This window comes from Neolamprologus brichardi, chromosome 23, assembly GCF_056152115.1.
Source record: "Neolamprologus brichardi isolate AB-2024 chromosome 23, ASM5615211v1, whole genome shotgun sequence".
NCBI classification, from domain to species: Eukaryota; Metazoa; Chordata; class Actinopteri; order Cichliformes; family Cichlidae; genus Neolamprologus; species Neolamprologus brichardi.
In genome coordinates, this window is record NC_142125.1 from 41,552,349 (window position 1) to 41,566,009 (window position 13,661).

A 13,661-nucleotide genomic window follows, 5' to 3' on the forward strand; every position below is an offset into this window, starting at 1 on the left:
AGAAGAGTTTTACTGTCGGTGCAGGTGAAATGATCAGAGGTTACAGCCTCTGGCACTGGTTAAAGTGGAGGCAGCGATCAGGACGGCTGAGCAGCAGAGGTCTCGAGGGTCCTAAAGTGTAAAAGCATCAGTGTTAGTAACACAAAGATCACAGAATGGGATCATCCACACAACACTAACATCTAAATCCACGGCAGGAACTCTTCCAGTGTCCTGAAAAATCTGTGTGCACGATGCTGAGATTAAAATCTGTCTGCTCATCTTAATGCAATATTTACTAAAGTCTGGTAGAAGCTTTACTGATTTCCAGTCCACTTAGAAGACGTGTGGATAGGTGGTGGGTTGTAGAGCAGACTGAAAGCTTTAAGTTCATCCTCTGATTAAAAACTCAGATCCACAGATACAGGAAGTATAACCCTGGTGTAAGACAGGAAACAGCAACACGGCAGCCATCTTTTTCCTCCCATGATGACCAGTGTCCCAGCAGAAGCTGGGGTTTGTTAGATCCTGTTCGATCCAGAGGAAACAGGCTAAAAGAGTCGATCAGGGGGGATCATGGTTTTATTATGTGCTCGTTATGATTGAAGCTCTGGTTGTGTGTTAGAGACAGAACCTGCAGATTCCTCCACTCTGCCTCCTCCTCTGCAGGAATCAGCCTCTTGGCTGGTTTTATTCACCAACGTGAATAAAATCATCAAACTAATCCAAGTTCATTGTGAAATGCCTGAAAATGGAGGAATAAATCTGTCAGTTACCGTATAAAGTTTGAGTTTGTCAGTGTTTTACACGGAGACGGTCGTCAGATGTTGAATGTTTAGCGTGAATGTTCCACATCTGGAGAAACCTTCAAGATTAAAGCCAGTGAAAAGTGAAGAGTTTCTGCAGCAGCCGCACTTCCTGCAAATGTGTTCTTTCAAAATAAAATGAAGAGTCTAAAATTATATTCACGACAGGTTTAAAGGTGAAGGTGGTCACATGGTTTTAGTGGAATGCCTACGTGGGCGCGTCTGAGTGATTTTGATTCAGATTCGTGCAGCGTGGAGCAGTAAACACTTGTTTTTGTTCATCTGGACTCATGAATGATTCCAGTTAGCACATTTCCAGCCAATGAAACGTAACTACAGATGAAGACAAACACATTTAAGCTGCCTGACTCTCGAGTGTGGGTGAAGAACAGAACAGTTTTGTTAAAGCTCCACTAAACCTACATGTTCATGATCTCAGATATATCAGTGTTCATGATCTTTTTAAAAGAAATGAGATGATATTAGATTGACGGCAGTGATTTTGGAGTTTGTTTTCACTTCTAACATCATATCTACAGTTTTTGTCCTCCTGTGACATTTAAGGTCAGATGAAAACCATCTGTGTTGGGCAAACTGACGCTCCTCTGCTGCCCCCTACTGGCTGTTGTCTTTTAATGAGCGATGTCAGTGATGTGCAGGGCATATACAAACTGGCCACTTTCTTAGATTTTCCTTCAAAACGGTCTTAATTCTTCCTGGAATAGATTCAACACGGTCCTGAAACATTCAGAGTTAAGTTCATGCTTTAATAGTCACTGAAGGTTGATCCCTGACAGTGTAAGTGGTGACTGACAACAATAGAAGTCTAGTTCACTGAAGTACACAGATTTACAATACGAGGGTCAGTGAAGGCAAAGCCAGAAGTGAGAAAACTGTTCCTCTCTATGAAACCTTTAAGTTTTGATGTCTGGGTTTCAAAATGCTTTCTTAAGTTTTAAAACCCATTTTGTTAGCCATTCTTTCTACTTTGTTTTTAAGCACTCGGACCACTAGAGGACACTTTATTAGAAACATGCTGCTTTGAGATGTTAGTTGAGAGATTGGAGGTATTCTTACGGTATTGTTTTCCTTTACTTGAAAAAACTCAATATTTATTTGCATCTTTGCAGGCAAACATGACATTCACCAACACTTTAATCCATCCATCTAATTTCTTCTACTTATCGGCTGAGCAGAGAGGCCCAGACCTCCAGCCTTTTCCTCCAGTGCATTCAGAGTAATACTGAGGTGTTCCCAGGCCAGCTGAGAAACCAAAGAAATCTACATTCCAGTTTGTAATAAACTAAACACCAAAGAAGAAAATCAAAACCACTAAACTCACATATTTTGTTAAATACAAAAGCTCTTTTAATTAAAGAAAATACACATTCTCCCCCTTCAGCAGGAAGTGGTGTGGTCCAGTCATCCCCTCTATGTATATAAGTGCTTTAGACCCTGACTAGTACCTACCATTGGTACGTAAGATACAGGCAGAACAAACAAAGATTAGTCAAAATCAAACCAAAAATAAAGAATTGGTATAAATACATAAGTACACTAAATGTGCAGCCTTACAAATAGAACAAATGTACTTAAACCAATCAATAATCTGACTGCAAACTAAAGTGTGTTATTGTGTTCAAATGAAGAAATAAAAATACATAAGAGTGTGTGATATTCGCTCCTTGTTTACTGTTGTTTTACCTCCAGACTTTTATACTTGGCAAATGTCACACACTTTCAAATATAGGATTGTGCTAAGCTTCACATGTTACAGCCAAAACATGCAAACCTTTCTTGTGAACTGCAGCTTCAACACTGAGCTGCAAAAATGCTTTTCCCGCCGTAACGTCATCATAATAACACATGTTCGTTTCTCACAGCACAGTGTTAAAGTGACAGAGAGTAGTGATGTGCGGATCGATCCTGAAATATCGATTCCTCGATTTATCGATACCAGTCATTTATGTTCTAGAATCGATTCTCACATTAAAATATCGATATTTTAGTAATTTAGGGTAAATTTGTAGTTTATCATTAACAGGAACACAGTGGAAAGAATCTGTAACGTTCAGATTGTCTACATTCAAAGGAACTACTTCCTCTTCCGCCTTTCATGGTCATGTGCGAAATACGGCTGTATAAAAGTCTCGCAGCCCCTTGGCGTGCGCACTCACAACAATAGCTGAGTGTAATTGGAGTCATGTGCAGACTTATTTTACCTCCACAAACAGCTGAGACTTGGTTTGCAATGTGGCAAAAAAGTGAGATGTTGTTGCCATACTTGCCAACTTTGAGACCTCAGAATTAGGGAGACATTAAAATTACATTTTACAGTGTTTATTTATTGGGTAAAATACGTTAAATGTCACCGTTATTATTGGCCGGCCCGGAAACAGTGGGGGTGTCCAAATTCAGAGGCTGCTTCCACCTGAAGACCCTTCGCGGTCTAAAGAAAGCCGGGTAGTACGTCACGAGCTCCCCCGGTGGAGTGAAACTCTGCCATCTGCTCCTTGCTATCTAAAATATAACCGGGCGCTGACTTAAACTCTCGACCGTCTCACACTTCTGTTTAATTCGTTTTCTGTTTGACGTTTATTCAGCTGTGTGAAAACCCCGGAGGAACCCTCCTGAGGGATTAATAAAGTTAAATTTAAGTTAATCTAATCTAATAACTCAGCCAAAGCGATTTACTCACGAACAAATAAAACACTGAAAAGCCAAACAATAACATTTTTAAGTTATCTAAGTGACTTATATATCATGTTTAACCCGAGTAGTGAAAGACCGCGGGGGTTTGAAAACGATGTGTCGGTCGGCTCAGATATTTGAAGTTCACACAGCTACATTCTCACCTGAAAACGTGTTAAAAGTTTTTTGTGACCCAGAAAGAGAAATCAGAGTAATATTAAAACTAAGTAGCTGCCGTCATTGTTGGAAACTGGAATTGGCTGGGCCGTGCTATGAATTCTACAACATGGTTTTTCAATTTTGTCGTCCGGGTGGAAAATCGGGAGAAATTCGGGAGAATGGTGGCTCCGGGAGATTTTCGGGGGGGGGCGGGGCACTGAAATTCGGGATTCTCCTGGAAAAATCAGCAGGGTTGGCATGTATGGTTGTGGCAGCATCACTAACCTTGTCAAGCACCTCAGAGTAAATCATATCACAGAATATGACGAGCGTATGTTGAGGTGAACTGAAGAGGAGGAGAGGTGCTGCTAGGGCGAGACAGACGTCTCTCACGGAGTCCTTTAGTGCTGCAGGCAGGCAAGGAGTTCAAATAGTGCACAACTTCAGTTTTTTTTATTTCTATATGATGAACTCTGCATTATTACGTTTTAAGAACAAGTAATCTGATGTCCTGTAATCATTATGATGCTATAATTTGAGATACAAGAAATAAAATACGTTTTTGTACAAAGTATCGGTATCGGATCAGTATCGTCGATACCACCCTGAATATTACTTGGTATCGGATCGGAAAGGAAATCAGTGGTATCGCACATCACTAGTGATGTGTCCTGTGTGTCGAAGTGTCGAATCGTGTGTCGGGTAATCTCGGGGGCGTGTCTGTGAAGCGCGTATCGAGGCTTGCTTTGATTACGTATGCAGTGACGTTCGAGGCCTCCCGGGCAGTCCGTACCACGTGACTGATTCAGGGACTGGTTCACCGGTTTGCGCCAGATTCGAAATAAAATGGGCAGAAAAACACAGCTGATTTCCCATCACACTGTGTTATGGAATTGGATTACGTACGTGTTACATAGTTACTTAAGCATTTCCTTAATCGATGGAACCAGGAAGGAAGAGATTTTTTATTTTATTTTATCTCTCCTAATAAAGTATGCACACAGTAATAAATATCACAAATGATAAGCACCATAATATAAATAAACAACACTACAGATCCTATAATCTGATTTCTGTCTTTTAGTTTATTAAAAAGTGAAGCGCCAAATACTAGTTTGTGTCATTATCCAGATGTACATAAGCATGATTACACAGGTACTAGCGGGTTTTGATTATCGATTAAAATCGATTCTAGCTTGGATAACGTGATATCGATTCATTAAAATTCTGAATCGATTTTTAATATAAATATTACTACATTTTAACCACCACCAAACAGCTAAAACAGTAAATGAGAGCAGGTACACCGATTCTGCACAAAGACGTGCAGACGTGCAAAAACACAAAGCGCTGACGCGTCAGAATCAGTGAAATGTCGCCTTTCTCACCAGACAGCACGGACACGGTCGGGGCTGAAAGCCGACAGCTCACTGATTCTAATCTAAGACATCTGCTGTGATGCTTACACATTAGATAAAGTCTCGAAAGTGTCAGCTTTCTTTTTATAGTTATAAAAATATGCAAATGTACTGATCTATGATCTGAATTATACTTTTGACTGACTGTCTGAGGCTAACAGTTACACAAACATACCAAAACTCTGTCCTGATAGTTTCCACTTTCTCTTTTGTATCACACATACTGAGACAATATTCAGGATAAATAACCAAGAAAACAATTTATTTATTCAGTTTAGAGGTTTACACATCATTATAATCACAGAGCCTTCACTTGAATTGTCCACTTGATGGCGCAGTAGAGCAAATGAATCATCACAATGCTTCGAACCATGAGTCGACCAATTGGGTGGAAAGCTTCAGTTCATCATGAGGCTTCATCTCACCATCACTAACAGAGAAAACACAGTGTGTTAGGACCATTTGGAAGTCCAACATTTTTGTGGTTTGGACAATTCAACTTATATACAGGACATCAAAACGTAAGCATGACTGTGTCATCACAGCATGTATAAAAAGGCTGTTTCTGAAGCCATCCCTCGCTTATGGCCACACCACCCTGAACACGCCCGATCTCGTCTGATCTCGGAAGCTAAGCAGGGTCGGGCCTGGTCAGTGCTTGGATGGGAGACCGCCTGGGAATACCAGGTGCTGTAAGCTTTTGCACTTCAACACACAAATGACAGTTTAAATATTGAAACGGATCTGAGGCGGCACCCTTTAAGCTCATTTTCTAATAGGATGGTTACTGAGTCTTGTGCAAACAGCTCTTCCACTGATGTAGTAATGTCAAATTCTTCAAGCGTTACATCAATATCACTGTACATGCACAGAGCACCTGTAGATGTTTTTGTGCAAACACTCACAATTGTTTATGACGTGAATATTGCAGCATTAAGTATGCATTATTACTCTGCTGTCATGTGCAGGTATCATTTAAAAAAAGTAGAAACTAATCAATATCCTTCACTCTAAATTGTTTTTTAAATCCCAATAAATGGGTTACTGTTGACATAAGAAGAGAAAATGCTCTCAATTATGGAGACAGTCAAATGGTTCATTTTTGTTTGATGTGTGGTTTACATTTGTGTGCCTGTTAATAAAGTTAGCGCGCTCTAGGGGCCGTATGCGTTCATCAAAATGGCGAAGGCTGACGTGTGTTTATTCCTCCCTAAATATCGTCGACGAAGTTTGCCATGCACGTCAGATTTTCCTGCGCATTTTCATACCTCTGCCAACAGGTTATGGGCCCAGGAAGCTAAGAAGTCTTCCGAAGGAGTCCATGTGGTTTTGCCAACGAGAGAAAACGCCGCGACGTACTGCGCACTCGGTGAGGATTAGCATACCATGCTAGCGCCATGAGCCGACGAGCCGCTGAGTCAAGTAGCCGTTGGGCTCGGCTAGTTTTTGATGGAGACGAAAAGAATTACGAACTATGGGAGACAAAATTTTTGGGCCACCTTCGTCTGCAAGGTTTAAGAGACATTATTTTGGAGCAGCCTACCGACGCGGAGGAAGAAGAAGACAGAGCAAAGAATGCAGAGGCCTACGCGGAGCTGATCCAGTTTTTGGATGACAAAAGTTTGTCTCTTGTTATGCGAGAAGCAGCGGATGATGGACGGAAGGCGCTGGGGATTCTAAGAAACTATTATGCAGGTAAAGGAAAGCCTCGTATAATTAGCCTGTATACAGAACTCACTTCGCTCCAAAAGTCCAGCAGTGAGAGTGTGACTGAGTATGTGATACGAGCAGAGACAATAATCACAGCCCTGAGGAATGCTGGAGAAACATTGAGTGATGGGCTATTGGTAGCAATGGTTTTGAAGGGACTGCCAGAATCATTCAAACCGTTTGCTATCCATGTCACACAAAGTGAAGTCGAAGTGACTTTTGCTGAACTTAAAACTAAATTGCGAAGCTTTGAAGACACAGAGAAAATGCGCGCCGCAGCGTCAGATGACAACATCATGAAAGCACGTGCAAGACCGTGCGACAATCCCACGTTTGAAAAATCGAATGACCGTGGGGCCGGCAATGCAGACATAGTGTGTTTCAGATGCGGACTAAAGGGACACAAAGCCAGGACGTGTCAGCGCAAGCAGTGGTGTAGCGAGTGTAAAAGCACCACCCATCGGGACTCTACATGCAGACGGAAACGTCGACAAGACAACGCACGGAAAGTTTCCGAAGAGTCGGGTAGCAAAGACTATGCATTCCGGGTGAGCAGCAAGGATGCAGCGTTCCAGTCAGAGCATGGCATCAACAAAAAGGGTCTGATGGTGGACACAGGGGCAACTTCGCATATTGTTACAGATATAACGAAATTCAGGAGATTCGACGACAGTTTCCAGCCCAAGTCACACTACGTAGAGTTGGCTGACGGCACTAAGTGCACTGGAGTTGCAGAGCAAAGAGGGGAGGCAGAGTTTTGTTTGATGGACAGCAGGGGACAGTGCCACAAAACAACCTTGAAACAGGCACTGTACATCCCATCGTATCCACAAGACATCTTCTCTGTGAAAGCAGCTACCTCAAATGGAGCAACTATGATCTTCAAGCAAGGAAAAGACACTCTGCGACACAAAGACGGTACAAGGTTCCCAATATATGAGTACAACAGACTGTACTACCTGCAAACAGTAAACACTGAAGGTAAAGACCAGTGTAAGGGTTGCTATGACATGCAAACATGGCATGAAATTCTTGGTCACTGTAATTATGATGACATTCAGAGATTACAAGGTGTTGTTGATGGTATGGCAATCAAAGGAAAAACAGATAAATCTGTCCTGCATTGTGAAGTGTGCACACAGGGAAAGTTTGTTCAAACTAGAAACAGGGACCCTGATGCACGAGCCAAAACCGCCTTAGAGTTGGTACACACAGATGTAGCTGGTCCAGTAGACCCAGAGTCCAGAGATGGATATAGATTTGCACTATCATTCACTGATGACTATTCCAGTGCAGTGTTTGTGTATTTTCTGAAAAATAAGAGTGACACAGCAAAAGCGACACAGAAGTTTTTGGCTGATACAGCCCCGTATGGGCAAGTTAAATGTATCAGGTCTGACAATGGAACAGAGTTTATGGGAAATGAGTATCAGGCACTCCTTAGCAAAAATGGAATCAGGCATGAGACCTCAGCACCATACTCACCACACCAAAATGGTACTGCAGAACGCAATTGGCGCACTCTTTTTGATATGGCCAGGTGTATGTTAATAGAGAAACAGTTACCTAAAGAGTTGTGGACTTACGCAGTGCAAACAGCAGCTGTAGTGAGGAATAGATGTTTTAACAGACGCACAGAACAGACACCATATCTAATGCTGACAGGAAGAAGGCCAAACCTTTCCAGGATGCAGACATTTGGGTCAGTGTGTTATGCCTACAGGCAGAACAAGAGAAAACTAGACTCAAGGTGTGAGAAAGGAATTTTTGTTGGATATGACAAGAACAGTCCAGCTTATATGGTCTACTACCCAGACAGTGGGAAAGTACAGAAGCATAGACTGGTGAAGTTTGAGACTAAAACAAGAGTAGAGAGACAAACACAGACTGACAAGGTGCCAGATGATGAGGGTGACTTTGAGACACCGAACAGGTTCACCAAGACCAGAGGACAGACTGATGTGAGTACAGAACACACAGATACTCAGGAACAGATCCCAGTAAGCATGTCTGAGATGAGCAGCCAGTCACAGGAGAACGAACTCGACTGCGAGGCTGCAAGGTATCCTTCCAGAGTGAGAAAGAGGCCTGGGTACTTAAGTGAATATGTTACTGATAAGGAGGATTGTGATCAAGTACTCACAAACATGGATTATTGTTACAGAGCAATGTGTAACATCCCCCAAACATTCAAGGAAGCAATAACTTCATCTAACTCAGAGAAATGGGTCAGTGCAATGGACGAAGAGATGCAATCACTAGGAGAAAATGACACATTTACCTTAACCACTTTGCCTGAGGGTAAGAAGACAGTGGGGCGTAGATGGGTGTACGCAGTCAAAAACAATGTTGATGGATCTGAGAAGTACAAGGCACGTTATGTTGCTAAAGGATATAGTCAGAGGATAGGTGTGGATTATGAAGAAACATTTTCCCCTACTGCTAACCTGACTAGTATCAGAGTGTTGATGCAAAAGGCAGCACAAGAAAACATGCTTTTACATCAGATGGATGTTAAAGCTGCCTATCTTCACGCACCAATAGATTGTGTGGTATTCATGGAACAACCAGAGGGCTATGAGGTAAAATCCGACACAAATGAAAAACTGGTGTGCAAGCTGAAAAAGTCGCTATATGGGCTAAAACAATCAGGCCGAAATTGGAACAAGTTGTTGCATGAATATCTGAGTGAGAACAACTTTGTGCAGAATCCCGTTGACCATTGTGTTTACACAAAAATGACAGAAAATAAGAAGGTGATTCTGATTGTATGGGTAGATGACCTGATCATTGCTGCTAGTGATGAAAGTGAACTAACTGCTGTGAAGAAAATGCTTGCAGCAAAATTCAAAATGAAGGATTTGGGTAACTGAGACATTTCATTGGTATAGATTTTGACCAGAGTGATAACTGTGTAAAAATGTCACAAAAACAATATGTGGAAAAAATACTTGAAAGATTCAACATGCAGGATTGTAAAGAAAGACAGACACCTTGTGAGCAAAAACTGAACTATGCTGATGATGCAGAAAGGATGAGTGATGTCAAAAGGTACAGAGAAGCAGTTGGTAGTCTGATCTATTTGGCTACATGCACAAGACCAGACTTGAGTTTTATAGTCAGTAAACTTTCACAGTACTTTACTGAGCCAACTGAAGACCAATGGACTACAGTAAAACATGTACTGAGGTATCTGAAAGGGACAACCGAGAAAGAACTGTGTTACAGGAAATGTGACAACAAAGAACTGAGGCTGTGGGCATACAGCGATGCTGATTGGGCAGCTGATGTAACAAACAGACGGAGTACAACTGGTTATTGCATAAGCTTGTCTGTAGATGGTCCTTTAATCTCATGGAAAACCAAAAGACAACCTACTGTTGCATTATCTACCTGTGAAGCTGAGTACATGGCTTTAGCTGCAACCCTACAAGAAGTTTTGTACCTAATGCAACTGTTACAAGGTATCGATGGACAAAAATACCCACCGCCAAAAGTTCATGAAGATAATCAGGGTGCAATTGCGTTGGCGAAGAATCCTGTGACGAGACAGAGATGTAAACATGTTGACATAAAGTACCACTTTGTGAGGTCAACTGTGAGTGCAGGAAAAATAACTCTGGATTATTGTTCAACAGAAGAGATGGTTGCAGATGTAATGACAAAACCTGCAACAAAAGTTAAGCTGTTCAAGTTTGAGAAGTTTATGTTTGGGCATTAACATGGTATACAGACATGTATACTGTACTGAGGAAGAGACCCTTTGTTTGTTGTTTGTTTTTGTTTACTTAAGAACATCATAATATGACAGCGGGGGTGTTGACATAAGAAGAGAAAATGCTCTCAATTATGGAGACAGTCAAATGGTTCATTTATGTTTGATGTGTGGTTTACATTTGTGTGCCTGTTAATAAAGTTAGCGCGCTCTAGGGGGCGTATGCGTTCATCAAAATGGTGAAGGCTGACGTGTGTTTATTCCTCCCTAAATATCGTCGACGAAGTTTGCCATGCACGTCAGATTTTCCTGCGCATTTTCATACCTCTGCCAACAGTTACAGTATCTACATGAACCCCGTTCGCGAGGAAGCCTCTCACTTACGGCCATACCACGCCTGTTCTCATCTGATCTCTGAAGCTAAGCAGGGGCGGTCCTGCATAGTAGCGTCACCTTCACCTTGCTCCATGTTAGAAACTCCATGATATCGTGTTCCCTGCTCAGGGTAGCACACTGATGCGCATTTATTCAGTATTCTTCGGGAGCGCAGTCGGCAGCCAATGAGAGTTCAAACTCGTTGCACATGGGTGTCAGGTTGACACTGTGCCAGCTGCACACTACAAGGTTAACAAGTTCCTCACTACTGAGCCCAGATGGACTAGCCATAGACATTTTCTACATTTACAGAATAAATCAGTTCGTGTATTTCCTAAATATTTCGTTCTTGTTGTTTTGTTTTGTTTTGTTTTGCACAAAAGCGAAATGCAATCAGGAGCGTTGTCACGAAGCTTTTCCTGATGCTGCCTCCACTGAGTGAGCAGCGGCGCCCTCTGCAGTTTGTGTGTGGAAGTGCAAAAGCTTACAGCACCTGGTATTCCCAGGCGGTCTCCCATCCAAGTACTGACCAGGCCCGACCCTGCTTAGCTTCCGAGATCAGACGAGATCGGGCGTGTTCAGGGTGGTATGGCCGTAAGCGAGGGAAGCCCGCTATAAAACACCTTTTATACTTGGCAAATGTCACACACTTTCAAATATAGTATTGTGCTAAGCTTCACGTGTTACAGCCAAAACATTCAAACCTTTCTTGTGAACTGCAGCTTCAACACTGAGCTGCAAAAATGCTTTTCCCGCCGTAACGTCACCATAATAACACATGTTCGTTTCTCACAGCACAGTGTTAAAGTGACAGAGAGCACACAGTGTGTTAGGACCATTTGGAAGTCCAACATTTTTCCGGTTTGGACAATTCAACTTATATACAGGACATCAAAACGTAAGCATGACTGTCTCATCACAGCATGTATAAAAAGGCTGTTTCTGAAACCGTCCCTCGCTTACGGCCATACCACCCTGAACACGCCCGATCTCGTCTGATCTCGGAAGCTAAGCAGCGTCGGGTTTGGTCAGTACTTGGATGGGAGACCGCCTGGTTTGTTCCAGCTCTCCCCTGCTCTGGCTCTAGCGCCCTTTTTGCCAGAGCGATGGTGGCTGAGACGCAGCAGAGCGGAGGTGGAAGTGCCTGGCTTAAAACAGGACATGTTGGCTGCATTTAACCTTCAGTTACTCTTTATATAGTTAGGTAGGAGTCCGACCATGTTTCTTTTTAGCTGAAAAACATTACACCAGGTAACCTGCAGTGTTGGAAACGTGGAGCCACATTCAGGTAAAAGTGTAAAATCAAATGATCCGTGAATCAAGAATAATGTTGGATCAGTGTTTCAATGTTTATCTTTTATTAGATGTTCGTGTGGTTTGGTTATTTGCCTTTTGGTTGAAAGTACACTGAGAGAGGACTTTTTGTTAGTGATCTTAATATTATTTTTTATATTAATTTAATTTTTCGTCTAATTGAATCTGTTTGTGTATGATTGTCAGTCCAAAGAGGGAGAGAGGAAAGAGGGAACGTGAGGAGAAAGTACAAGGTCAGGAAGAAGCAGGTAAGAAAACAGACAGGGAGCAGTGACAGGCACAACACAAACTGTTAAACTGACAAAGAGAAAAAACCTGATTTTACTCACAATCTGGAAGTTGTGTCCTCCCTATATTAAAGCTGCTGTACAGAATCTGCAAAACAAACTGGGCTGAAACATTTTGACCCTCTTTAACAACATTCCAACATAACATTATCATTGATCGGGGAGATTAAAATTAATGAGATATTTTTATGTGGTTCAGCCACAACTCTACTAAAACCTCAGCCAGTAATAGGTCGGCCAACTTTTGGACCGTCCAGTTGTCTGTATGACTGCCGCAGTACGTACATCACATTTGCACACTATCAGAAAGAGCCAAACAGCCCTGGTGGAGTGAGGAGCTGTAAAGAGAAGCAGATGCTCTGTTTATATTCTAAACATGTTTTAAGCTTGTTTCAAAGATTCTGTACTGCAGCTTTAAATGTTTTCCAAAAGCACACAAACACTTATCAGTGTTTCTCACACTTTTTACAGTGTGGACCACCTGATAAAAATGTCAAGCTCTCCCAAGGACCACTATGAAAGCATGAAACTCATAAATCTAACAACACAAAATTAGTATCTGCAGTAAAGATGTTTTCATGCATTGTATACATTCTACCACAGGCAAAGTTGCCTCCATTTTTATATTCTTTTTTAATATTTTGTAATAATTTATTTGTAAAAATTTATTATGTTTCAGGAGTGTTTTTTATGTATCTGTATTATATTATACAAACACATTAAAAGTGAATCTCTGTCCAAAAAATGCACTCAGTTTACTTCTTACTCACTATGAGCATCATTCATTATTCTCCTCCAGTAATTAAGGTTAGGATATGTATTTTTTTATTCCAATCCATTCTTCTTTTGCAGCATTTAAATAACCTTTATCAGATTTGATGGTTTTGTTACAGACTTTTCAAAAAAGTGTTTTGCTTTTCTTTCACAAATGTGAGATTAAATTGTTAAAAAGTACAAAACAGTGATGTCATGTTTTGTGACGAGGACCCAGGCACAGAGAGACTTGATGAATTTAAGAATCTTATGATTTAATAAAGAAATTTGCAGACTTGCACAGAGATGGTAAAATTATGATGACTGATAAAGGAGACGAAGACGACAGACGATGAGGACAGGGAGGATGCAGGGACCGACAGAGACGGGGAAGAAGTCTCATTGTGACGAGTAAAGTGTATCTTGGCTGGCTGGGCAGCTCTCTGGGTGCTCA

At 41.6% G+C, this 13,661-nt stretch overlaps 2 non-coding genes across 2 annotated transcripts; one reads left to right on the top strand and one right to left on the bottom strand.

Moving 5' to 3' along the window:
• Positions 1–5,633: 5,633 nt before the first annotated feature.
• Positions 5,634–5,752, top strand: LOC148096487 (5S ribosomal RNA). The gene has a single exon (XR_015717327.1). It is a non-coding gene; the product is annotated as a 5S ribosomal RNA (ribosomal RNA).
• Positions 5,753–11,334: 5,582 nt separating this feature from the next.
• On the bottom strand, positions 11,335–11,453 carry LOC148096488 (5S ribosomal RNA). Its single transcript, XR_015717278.1, has one exon. It is a non-coding gene; the product is annotated as a 5S ribosomal RNA (ribosomal RNA).
• Between the last annotated feature and the right edge of the window lie 2,208 nt (positions 11,454–13,661).